Source organism: Galendromus occidentalis, unplaced genomic scaffold (assembly GCF_000255335.2).
Source record: "Galendromus occidentalis unplaced genomic scaffold, Mocc_1.1 scf7180000077088, whole genome shotgun sequence".
NCBI classification, from domain to species: domain Eukaryota; kingdom Metazoa; phylum Arthropoda; class Arachnida; order Mesostigmata; family Phytoseiidae; genus Galendromus; species Galendromus occidentalis.
In genome coordinates, this window is record NW_003805076.1 from 3,765 (window position 1) to 16,413 (window position 12,649).

The 12,649-nt window shown below is 51.1% G+C and overlaps 1 pseudogene; it reads right to left on the bottom strand.

Moving 5' to 3' along the window:
• Positions 1-476: 476 nt before the first annotated feature.
• Positions 477-7,011, bottom strand: LOC100903403 (sialin-like; annotated as a pseudogene).
• Between the last annotated feature and the right edge of the window lie 5,638 nt (positions 7,012-12,649).

Consider the following 12,649-nt stretch of genomic DNA (forward strand, 5'->3'; position numbering starts at 1 on the left):
CGACGGAACGAAGCTGACTTCTCAACGACGAATGCCATGCATGCTTTTCGATTCCCTTTTATAGACCCACCCGAGGCGTCATACGGTCATTGATAAAAAGTAAATGTACAAATGCTTTGGTCGCCGATCAGTAGTCTCCAAAATCTCCCGCAAGAACGGAAATTTTCTATTGGAACTGATCCGAACGAATCATTGCCCCTCATCCTTCATCACTCTCATTAATCTTCATTCGCACTCAATCTGGCCGTTCCTAAAACACTTCCCCGCGAGTGAAAACAACGAATCATCGGAGCTTGGCAATCGACGAGTCATGATCATAGATGGTGAGCGACTGTTCTCACTTGAATCGAAATTCCGGAGTCGCAGGAGACCAAACGATCAAGGCAAATGTCTGCACCAGCAGCGCAACGATCCAGCGTTGGGCGCGCCCGAAGGGCGCACCAAACGCTGGTATACATTCAAGATCCTTAGTCAATTTAGGTTCCGGGCTCGGTCGGTGTTTGGCTGTTGGGTGTCGGACTCCCGGATTTTCTTTCCGAATCCGCGCTGTCGACTTCCAAGGGGATTAGCAGGTGGACCGCGCGACGTGACGTTTTCTCGTTCTGGAACTTCACCGCGTAGGTCCGAATGAGTTTGCCTCGACCCCCATGGGCGTCGATTACTCGTACCAACGGATATTTCTGCCGGGGTCGATTATCTTCGACCAGAATGCACACGTCACCGAGCTTGATCGGCGGGGTTTCGCGGCCCCGTGTCTGATTCGCACTACGGAGCAAGGCGATGTATTCACGCCACCACCTGACCGAGAGGGATTTGAAGTACCCTAAAATCCCGACCATAAGGAACGTCTCGTATAGGGAGCTTCCCGTATGAGGAACCCCACGTATAGGGAACTCTCAGTATAAGGAACCCGGCCTATAGGGAACTTCCCGTATAAGGAACCCCGCCTATAGGGAACCTCCCGTGTAAGGAACCCCGCGTATAGGGAACTTTCCGTATGAGGAACCTGGGGTAATTCCCTTTTGGCAAAGTTTCTCATACAGAGAGTCGCTAAGGATGGGGTTCCTTATACGGGAAGTTCCCTATAGGCGAGGTTCCCTATACGGTAAGTTCCCCATAGGCGAGGTTCCCTATACGGGAAGTTCCCTATAGGCGAGGTTCCCTACACGGGAAGTTCCCTATAGGCGAGGTTCCCTACACGGGAAGTTTCCTATACGGTGCCCATTTCCTTTTTTCCGGTTCCTTATGGTCGGGATGGTCGGGTAGGGTAAGTCGTGCGCTCGGTTAGCTGCCTTCTCAGCGCGTCTCCCGCTGCGGGTTCGTCGTTGCGGAGTTCGTCGATGATTAGCGAGCTGCTTCTTGATTTCTCCTGGTCGCGGTGTGTCGGGCATTGTTCCGAGATTTGTAGTCGCTCACCCGCACGGTTCGTAGAATTCCGGGAAGATGACGTTAGGCCTATCATACAGGCTGATCGAATAGGTCGTCGGCGACAGGCGGGGACGATCCTGGTCACGGCACCATGTGGAGCGTGGCGACAGGTCCTACGTGAATCTTGATTGAACGACCGAGGAGGAGTTTAGTGCAACTTTAGTTTCGTCTCTTGAAGATAGAGAACACATATGTTTCGTTCGGTATCATCGAAACACTACTGAGTGCGCGGATTTTATTTCTGTCACCAGGTGGCGCTTGATCGGAAGCGCTAAAATTGGAAGTTGTCATTCGCGCATCTCGTTTGACCATCATACAATTGGTGGTGCTCTTGGCAACAATCGTCAGGAGGCTCGCGAACGACTCATCGACGGTGGGAATCGTTAAGCCGGCCAACATACGGCTCGATTTTATGACTTGGAGTTCCGAGAGGTCGGCATCCTCCCGGAAGACGTAGTACGCTGGAATTGAGGCGAGAGTCAAAATCCGGTCACGTCGGTCATCCGAGAGATAGGTTCGCGAGAAATTCGTGACCAGTAGAGGCCCGTCTTTGGGATGCTTTGCCGCGTTCGCCGATATGTTGCAGGAGTAGGACTCCATGTGCTGAGCTAAAGAAGCGATATCGTCCCAGATTTTTTTCACTGGGTGCTCCAGTAAACCCGCGTGGAAGAGGTGCGCCACCGTCGCGGCTGGGCGTCCTAGAATTGTACATAGGATAAGGCTACCTGGGTCTATCATAAGTAGCGTCCTAGAATGCTATTGGGTGTACCCAGCATGTGGGGTGCTAGCCCAATTCCGTACTACCTTAAGTGTATGATGCTGGAGTCGTAACCTCGGGGTATAACCCCGGTGACTCACGTATTTTACCACTGTCACGGGTATATGGCCCCGCGGAGTTGGTATGAGTCATAGTCCTAGTACGGAACGAGGACTAGTAGTTTTCAGTTTCTACCTAAACCGCAACAGTCGCAGAAGGCGCAATTACGACTCCGCGAGTTAGAAGTAAGGGCCTTTTTACCACTTATTCTCGTTACCCGAATTCTTGGAATTCACGCAGCACAACAGAACGATAAAAGGTCCTTCACTGCTCCTAACCTCTGAACCGACCTACTCACTTTACATAAAACTGGTCACCTCCACGACTCCGTAAACGAGCAGAGAGCCCATTCCGGCAATGCCCGCCCAGAAGGACAGGATCGAGTATTCTGGTCGCGGATTTCCTCCGTACAGAGAGCAAAGCCAGGAGATTCCGCGGATGAGCTCAGACTCACAATGCCTGGAAGCCTCCAGATTTCGGGGTCCGCGTGGCCCCTCTCGATCGGGATAACTCACATCTTTCAAACTACGATTCGCAGAGCGTGTGCTAATGCCGTTCAAAAGCCGACACGTGTTTGATCTGACTGGCCTCAGCTTGTTTGGCCTGTGATGTTTTCTAGAGAGGTGCACCTGCTTCAGGTCTCCCTTGTCGACGAATGTCTTCGACAGGGGCGCGCAGAATTTTTTCCGGGGGGGGGGCAACTAGAGTTAGCATAGGGGGCACCCCCAGAGCTGACGCCGAGGCCGGGTGTACGCGCTTCGGAGTTCCGCTGCTCATTGCTTTTCCTGATTAGGAAGAACTTACGCTTCTCGAATGAAGTGAACCTGAGGCGGACGGAGCGCTCATCGTTATAGTCCACGAGGTCCGCACTCTGAAAAGACAATGAGGCTGCATTCAGAAGCTCTATCGAGTGGACTCTGCCCACAGACGTGCACGTGCAGCGCGTTGGAAGCGCATCGACATACGACAAGCTCCCGAATGAGACGCATCATCATCATTATTTCTGAAATCCGCCTTTCCCGATCGGAGCGCTGTCCTCCCATCCCAGATCTTGAGAAGTCATTGTTTAGTACCCACTTGGTAACTCTAGCAGATGGAGCTGGAAGGCGACTGACTTTTTAAGCATACGCAGCGCATAGGAATCATATGTGTCGTAGGAGAAAACTATCGCTCCAGGTGGCGAAATCTCGGGCGCGTGAGATGTACGACTTGCCACAGAGGACTTGGAAGGCGCACGGAACGGAAGGCGCACATAATGACGCAGTTCTACGTCAAATCTTATTCTGAATGCTTGAAGTTCCTAGCTCTACTTATGGACATTCAAAGAAAGAGATCAGCCATTCATGGAGCTGAGCTCCCTAAGCTCGGGGATAGTCCTCCAGAGATCATTCTGGCGTCTCCGCGTTGAGCTTTGATAGAAATGCGCTGCCGGATGAAAGCAGGCGCGTGCTTGTTCCGTTCTCTCGCCGATATCCGTTTCCCGAGTTCCTTCACAAGCTTGAGAGCGTCTTCTCCCCAGACACCCGCCGTATCTATCAGGAACGGGACGGAGCTGTACTCACAAAGTAGTGTCTCATACTTAGTTCTCTTGTCAAGTTCACCCTTGGCCGCGACTGCCCCCGCGCTGCGTGCGATTCTGCGATAGCAGGGAGCAAGAGCGTCCCGCACGGAGACGTCCCAAATCAGCTGTTGGCCTCCCGACAACGGCTCAAGACTCATGCCATCAGGCCGCAGTTGGGCGACAGATTCTGGGGCTCCTTGGGGTTGGCCACATCCGCCTGGCGTAGCGCGCGGGACACGAGGTCGTTGATTGCCCCGTGCCGATTCCAGAGAATTGCAGCTGAGATCGTGCGGGCCTCGACGGTCGAGCATTCCGCCACAGGAGCATAGGTCCTCAGTCATCACGTACGAGCGGGAGACCGAGCTTGAGACCCGCCGCCAAGAAGAAATCTCTGTCCGGGAGCAACTTACCGATCTGCTTGGAAGGTGGGCTTGCAGCCACCAAAACTCAGGGAGAGACGCGTGACTTAGACGTATTGCATCTAGCTCCGAGTGTGAGAGTCGTGAGTCGTGAGCGAAGGTGCCGGACCTCGGGGAGAGGCGTATCGTATTCGGCATCGGGAACCCGAGGATCATCGGAGTTCTGTCCACAAAGCTCGGAGGGAGATCCAATCCCGAGAATCTTCGGCTTCGGGAACCCGAGGATCATTCGGGGCTCTCTCCACACATCCACAGGAGGATTCAATCCCGAGAATCTTCGGCATCGGGAACCCGAGGATCATTCGGGCTCTCTCCACACATCCGCAAGAGGATCCAATCCCGAGAATCTTCGGCATCGGGAACCCGAGGATCATTCGGGGTTCTCTCCACACATCCACAAGAGGATTCAATCCCGAGAATCTTCGGCATCGGGAACCCGAGGATCATCGGAGTCCTGTCCACAAAGCTCGGGGGGAGATTCAATCCCGAGAATCTTCGGCATCGGGAACCCGAGGATCATCGGGGTTCTCTCCACACATCCACAGGAGGATTCAATACCGAGAATCTTTGGAATCGGGAATCCAAAGATCATCGGAGTTCTGTCCACAAAGAGGATTCTCGGACTGTACTCTTGTAAAGGAGAGCTCTATGCTGTGAATAGAAGTCCGACAATTTTCGAGTCTCTCATTTCGAGGATTCCCGGAGATTCCCTTTCGGTTTCACGAGTTCTATGCTGTAGATGGAAGTCCGAAAATTTTCGAGTCTCTCATTTCGAGGATTCTCGGAGTATTCCCTTTCGATTTCACGAGTTCTATGCTGTAGATGGGAGTCCGATGATTTCGAGTCTCTCATTTCGAGGATTCTCGGCGTATTTCCTTTCGATTTCACGAATTCTATGCTGTAGATGAAAGTCCGTTAACTTTCGAGTCTCTCATTTCGGGGATTCTCGGAGCATTCCCTTTCGATTTCACGAGCTCTATGCTGTAGACTGTAGACGCTAAAGGATGGGAGAAAAACTCGTGCTCTTCTTAGGGCACGTGATTCGAGAGTATTCAGTCTTCGAAGTAGAATCCTGAGAAAAGGCTCGACTCCGAAACTCCGCGATTGCGACTGATCGAGAGATGCGATTGGCACGCAACCAATCAGCTACAATCCAATGCCAACCAATTCCAGAAGCAATACGCTCAGGATTCTAACAAAGAGACATGTATTTTCACGAACGTGAGCATTTGTATAAATGATCTTTTCAAATATCTTTGGTCCGTGCGTGCGGAGGAACCGGCTCACGTTCTGATGATTTGTTCTCTGACTTCGACCCCTCGATCCGGGCCGAACCAAATGAGTTCATGGAAATATAGGCGTGAGAGCTTCTGCCCAGCATTCCGCGGAACCTACATTGGTGATATAGCCAACAAGTAGGGGGGCTATGACTCCTGCGATGTTGGATATCGTGTTGGCGAAGCCTTGGATGGCTCCGGCTTGCGACGGTCCGATGTCGATTGGGATCGCGACGGTCCGATGTCGATTGGGATCGGGACATCACCTCCGGCGGTGAGACCCTTCACGGATGTGTTCAAAATCAGGATGGCCACAATGGCCTGTTTGTCGCCACCCAGGAAAGGAATGATGCCGATAGTCAGCGCTCCAAGGAATTGTGCGGTACACTCGTGCGATTTTCGAACTCGAGTGATTTTCGCCGGGTTTCGTGCGATGAGAACGTCGGAAGACCAACTGGAGATCAAAGACATAACCGCGTTGCCCATGTACGATGCCGAGCTGATGTAGCCGTTCTTCTTGATGTCGATGTCGAAGATATACTTCGAATAACTCGGAATCTCAGTGAGGAATATATAGAATATGAAGCTGTTGGTGAACTTGCAGATCGAGATGATCCATACGGTTCGCGAGCTGAGAAGAGCTTTCCAGGGGACTTTCCGATTCTCGAAGTTCAGAACGCCCCGCGTGTTGACAATGTACGATTTCTCTTCTTCGCTCATCCAGCGGCACTTTTCGTGGGTGCTCGTCGCTAACAAGTACCACATCAATCCCCAAATAACACCGAGGCCGCCGGTAAGGTAGAAAACACCCGGCCAGCCCCAGGTCGACTCACAGAGCCGAGCGGATCGCGGAGCGGCGACGACCGTGCCGATAATTGTTCTAATGTTCGCGACCTTCGCCATCCACGACCGCTCGGTAACAGGTGACCATCGAGCGCACAGAGCGTAGAGGCTAGGATACGTGACTCCTTCACAGACTCCCTCGAGGACCCTCAACACGAAGAATGCAGAGTAGTCGAATCTGACCACGGCTTCGGATAGGATCGTCAGGCAAGCGGTGAGGAAGATTCCGTAACCGAAAACCCATTTAACCGAGACGCTCTCGGCGAGGTGACCGCCAGGAATCTGCGTGAGAATATACCCCATGAAGAGAGCCTGCAACAACAAGCCCCGCATCGACTGGAAAGGATGAATGTTTTTAGGAATCCCAGGGATAAACCGGGACATCGGGAAGTGTGCTGTTCCCTTTCAGTGATGAGCTAAGGTCGTCGGTCGACTTGTCAGTCTTGTCTGTCACCATGGCGAGTATCGTGATGCTGAGGTTGGTGCGCAAGGCGTACACGAGAAACATGCCGTAAAAGATGAGGACTGCATCATATATCTGAATTTGAATTTGTTCTTTGTGTCCTGGACGGAGGGGCTGTGCAACACCACCTCGTCAGTTTCGATCGATTCATCTGGTGGCCACTGCGAGCTCCCGGGCTGATCCTGATGCGACTGATTTTCCATTCCGGAGGGGTTCCGCGTCTCGGAGTCACAGGCAGGGTTCTCTCCGCTGTTTGAAGTCCTCGGCGCTCACTCAGCCAGTTCATTGACACAAAACGCACTAGTTGTCACGCGAGCTCTCCGACCCGCTTCGGAACTCTCTTGGTACGTTTAAAAAATGGAATACATCCACGAAAGGCATCTCGTAGGTGAGTGTTTTAGGCTCAGAGGATAAGATCAGCTTTAGGATGATGTCTGGGGATGACTGACTGGGCGAAGAAATCGCATTATTATCGCAGTGGTCTCATGTACTAGCGGTCTTGTTTCCGATCTACCGGGTACCCAGCGCCACCGAGCGAGAGAAACCCCTGGACGGGATTGAGAAACGAAATTCCTCTATCGTCGTCGTCATGACGGAGCTTGGGAGCTCCAGGTTCTGCAGATAGAAGTCTGATGATTCTCGTGTCTCTCATTCCGAGGATTCCCGGAGTATCCCCTTCCGAGAGCTCTATGCTCTGTAGATAGAAGTCCTATAATTTCTGGGTCTCTTATTCTGGGGATACCCGGAGTATTCCCTTTCGAGAGCTCCATAATCTGTGGATAAAAGCCTGATAATTTTCGGGCTCGGGTCTCTTATTCCGAGGATTCTCGGATTGTGCTCTCGTAAATGAGAGCTCTATGCTGTGAATAGAAGTCCAATAATTTTCGAGTCTCTCATTTCGAGGATTCCCGGAGTTTCCCCTTTCGGTTTCACGAGTTCTATGCCGTAAACGGAAGTCCGATAATTTTCGAGTGTCTCATGTCGAGGATTCTCGGAGTATTCCCTTTCGATTTCTCGAGCTCTATGCTGTCGATGGAAGTCCGATGATTTCGAGTGTCTCATTTCGAGGATTCTTGGAGTATTCCCTTTCGATTTCACGAGTTCTATGCTGTAGATGGAAGTGCGATAATTTTCGAGTCTCTCATGTCGAGGATTCTCGGAGTATTTCCTTTCGATTTCTCGAGCTCTATGCTGTCGATGGAAGTCGGATGATTTCGAGTGTCTCGTTTCGAGGATTCTAAGAGTATTCCCTTTCGATTCCACGAGTTCTATGCTGTAGATGGAAGTCCGATAATTTTCGAGTCTCTCATGTCGAGGATTCTCGGAGTATTCCCTTTCGAATTCTCGAGCTCTATGCTGTCGATGGAAGTCCGATGATTTCGAGTCTCTCATTTCGGGGATTCTAGGAGTATTCCCTTTCGATTTCACGAGTTCTATGCTGTAGATGGACGTCCGATAATTTTTGAGTGTCTCATTTCGAGGATTCTTGGAGTATTCCCTTTCGATTTCTCGAGTTCTATGCTGTAGGTGGAAGTCCGTTTCGATGGCGACCGGCTGAACAAAGAAACGGTTCTCGAGCCCCTCGTATTTCGAAAACTTTGTTTTCTCTGCCAGTTTGGCCACCTCACCCGCAGCACGGACCGCGAGCGACCGGTGTGATGGGGCTAACGTGTCCCATACTGTCGCATCCCAGACCACTGGTCTAACTGCGAACCACGATGTCAAAGTAAGGCCGTCAGGACGGATGGCGGAGTTACGCGAGAGGCCCGTTGTCTCCAATTCGCTAGGAATTTTCGCGGACCGCAATGCGTTAGAGATGACGGCGTTCAAGGCTCGGTGACGCGAGTGACGGCCGCTTCTGCGCGGACAACTCAGACCGTAATCACCTAGAGCGGAGACTGGACCCGTACATCTCAGCACAGGCATGTGGAGAGCACAGAGGGAGTCCCAATCGGAGACCGGCAGCGACGGCAACAGCAACAAGAGCAGCAGCAACTCTTGCGAGAGTTGTCGGAACAACGACAGCAGCAGCAACTCTTGCGAGAACTGTCGCAACAACGACAGCAGCAGCAACTCTTGGGAGAACTGTCGCAACAACGACAGCAGCAGCGGCAACAATTCTTGCTGCAACAGCGACTGCAGCAGCAGCATGGAGAGCGGCAGCGAGAAGGTCAAGAGCTGCTGGTGGTTCTGAAACAACAGCAAGAACTGATCCTGTCTGCACTACGACCGCAGGTATGGCAAAGAGCATCTGGTGAGTGTCCGAATCTTCAGAGTCCGGATTCATCTCATCATCCCGCACTTTATTGAGCTCAACCGGGAGTCTCCGGCGCGGTTCCGGAGATGATTGCCTTCTGACAATTTTACCCTGCAAGGAGCATCGCCTTCGTCATTCTGAGATTCTAAAACGGTACTTATCAATTACTATCAACCCTTTCCCATGGTCCCCACTAGATCCGTCATGGCTCCTTTCTGGCCACTTGGGCCTTGGTTGGGTATCACTGTTCTAGTATTTTCACCAAGTGGATTTCCTCAATGCAGTAGAATCTGTTGAACTCGCCGTGAATTTTCCAAAAGAACCATGCCGGATAGGAGAATGCTGATCAGGCGTTGAAATGGACGGAATAATCGACGCCTAAGATTAACACGTTCCTCTTCTTCAGGGAGCGGCGAGGAGGCGCCGTCAGAACAAAGCCCTCGCTCCCTCCTCTCTGGCGTGGACGAGCTGCTGCGAAGTTCTCCAGATCGAAGGGATGAGCACGGTGAGTGAGGCATCTGGAAATGTCCGCGAAGAACGGAGAAATCCGACGCTAGCGAATGGAAGTTCCGAAAACGATAACATAACGTATTATTCACGATTAAAGCCTCTCCACATTAGACGCCCCTCTCTATTACAGGCCCCCTTAAGATGGAGTTTCCTATAATAAAAGCCTCTCTCTATTGCGAGCCTTCCAAAATCAGTGTTCAAGCATGATAGAACCCTCTCCCGGGTTCGAGTCGGATATCTGTATAGAGAGCGGGAAGGTTCCGCGGACAACAAGGGTAATCACCGAGGCGTGCTGTACCACACAACATAGACAGACGGAAAAGAAGCCCAGGGAAAAAAAATTACCGGGGTGTCCGAGTCGGTGACTCAGGCGGTATGTGGGCTTAGAACTACGCGTTTTCAATAAATGGAGTATTCGGACATCCTCTCTAAAATGTCCATGAAACTAGACAAGGAATCATTATGGTGGCACAAGCATTCACATCGACCACAAAGGAATCGCATGGATGTAGTAGCCAAGGTTAGAATGAATGACGAGAGCGGGAGCACCAGAAGAGGAGATATGGAGAGCACAGGCACATCGTTTTCCGCAGTCATTATAAATATAGCCTCTACCGAGGTGATGGCTGTCTTCAACATTGGCACATGGTCGAGGGAGAGTTTAGGAAAACTTTATTCGATTCAGTAAGCAGAGACCGAAGCTTTCCTGATTGAATGGACCCATCCCTGAGAAAGAGAAAATTGTCCGTCCAATAAGATCATGTGCTTACCACCGAAAGAGGGAATTCATAGGTGTATCGATAGACATAGCGTTTCCAGAACGCTCGATTACGACTGATCAACGTAAACTAGGGGATTCTTGCCTTCAGTGTTTTCAGCTTCCGTGTCCTCGTTCCTACGTTCTATGGAAACGAGCCCACTATTTGGCCTTTATCTTATTAAATGATCAAGATTAGGAGCCTGAACGATGCCTCATCCTAAGCCTGACATATTCGACCATGACCATTTCGATGATCAAACGCTCTTTTTCTGAAATATCAGCTCGAGAAAATTGTAGAATTTTTTCAAGCTTCGCCTCCCCAATACTCCCCATTGCAGTGTTTACCCATCACTGGGGGCTATAGCGTAGTTCTACGCTAGAATCGATATGATACTCCGGCAAGTATATGTATGATACATGATGCCAGGATTTCTGCAGCATACCAGGTGTATGCATATGAAACCGCAAAATTTTTTCGAGGGGCGCTGCCGTCGCTGTGGTTTGAATTTTCTCGCGCGCTTGGTGGCGTTGTTTACTTCAAAGAGTCAGCTGCTGAAGCCCGGTGTTACATTCAGAACCTCGTCGTCGAAAAATTTTCTGTGATTTTCCGAAAATGACCGATTACGTGCCAGAAAAGACCGTCCAGCGGGGATCGCTACTCACGTACTTCCATTTGAAGAAATCGGCTACGGAAGCGCACCAGCTCCTCGTGGAGGCCTACGGCAACCACGCTCTAGGTCAGCGCACCTGTTACGAGTGGTATGAAAAGTTCAAAGCCGGAAATTTCGACCTCCACAACGAGCCACGCGGGAGACCCCCGAGAAATTTCGAGAACGACGAGTTGGAAAAACTCTTGGACGATGACAACACTCTGTTCCAAGTGGAGCTTGCCCGGCGACTCGGCGTGGCTCAGACTACCGTTTCAAGACGCTTGCGCGCGCTTGGAAAGATTCGGAAGCTCGGGCGTTGGGTTCCACATGAGCTGAACGAAACAACAGAAAAACAAAGCGTGTGCCGGAAACTGCTCCAAAGGTTCGAAAAAAAAAGTTTTACTTCACCGGATTGTCAAGAGTGATTAAAAGTGGCTCCTTTACGACAATCCTAAGCGGAACGCGTCCTGGGTTAACCCCGGAGAACCAGCGGGTGTGACAACAAGACCGAACCGGTTCGGGAAAAAAGTTACTTCTGTGTGTTTGGTGGGATCAGCTAGGAGTGATCTACCATGAGCTGCTCAAACCGGGTGAAACGGTTACTGCGGATCGTTACAAAGGGCAACTCACCAATTTGGCGCGAGCTCTGAGCCTCAAGCGGCCAGAAACGGAGTCGCGGCATGAAAAGGTCATTCTGCTCCACGACAACGCGCCGGCACACACCGCAAGTGGCACTCGGGACATGCTCGCAACGTTCAAATGGGAAATTTTACCCCACCCGCCATATTCCCCGGATCTCGCACCCTCCGACTATCATTTGTTCGCGTCGCTCGGACACGCAGTTTCCAACCAGAATTTCAAGACATTCGCAGAGGCCGAAAAATGGGTGGTAGACTGGTTTAACTCCAAAGACGAAGCCTTCTACCGAAAAGGGATCCGCAAGCTGCCCGAAAGATGGGCCGAGTGTATAGCTCACAACGGGTCATACTTCGAATAATATCCGACTCGAAGCGTTTTGAAAAAGATAAAAATTATTTTCGAAAAAATTTTGCGGTTTCATATGCATACACCTGGTATACCCTCCTTCTGCTGAATCACTCTCACTGCTTTCTCGTCTCGTTTAGATAGGCGAACGTTTCGAGGCGATCGCGCGTTTTTTCGGAACATCGCGAGAGGGGGTGCGATCCTCGCCGTTTCGGGGTTCATATTTATACAAACCAACCACTAAATTGTTGACTTGGAGCTGTTGGAGAGCTGGAGAGTGAAGCATCTCTCCACGCCGACTTCCGGCTCAGTGGAGAACTTTGGTGAAGCAACTCGACTTGAAAATAGCGAGGTACATATGTATCTTGACTCAGCGGTGGAACTTATCCCGGCGGAGCGGGAAGACGAATCTTTCGAATCACAGCTAGTCACTGACCTGGGGTGGAGTCACATCTTTTAATCTTATATACAGTGCAATGAAGAAGAAACACGTCACGCGTGGGAATCTGGCCTTTCTGATGGAATCATTCTGGCTGATTCTGATCCTACTATACCCTGGATAGTAGAGTCAGGTATATTAGTATACTGGTATTCGATATCCTAATTCTCTATCGCAACGGCCTACTCTCCCGCTTCGGCGGCCCTCTGAATCACCTCCATTCTCTCTTTTTCTCTCAGCC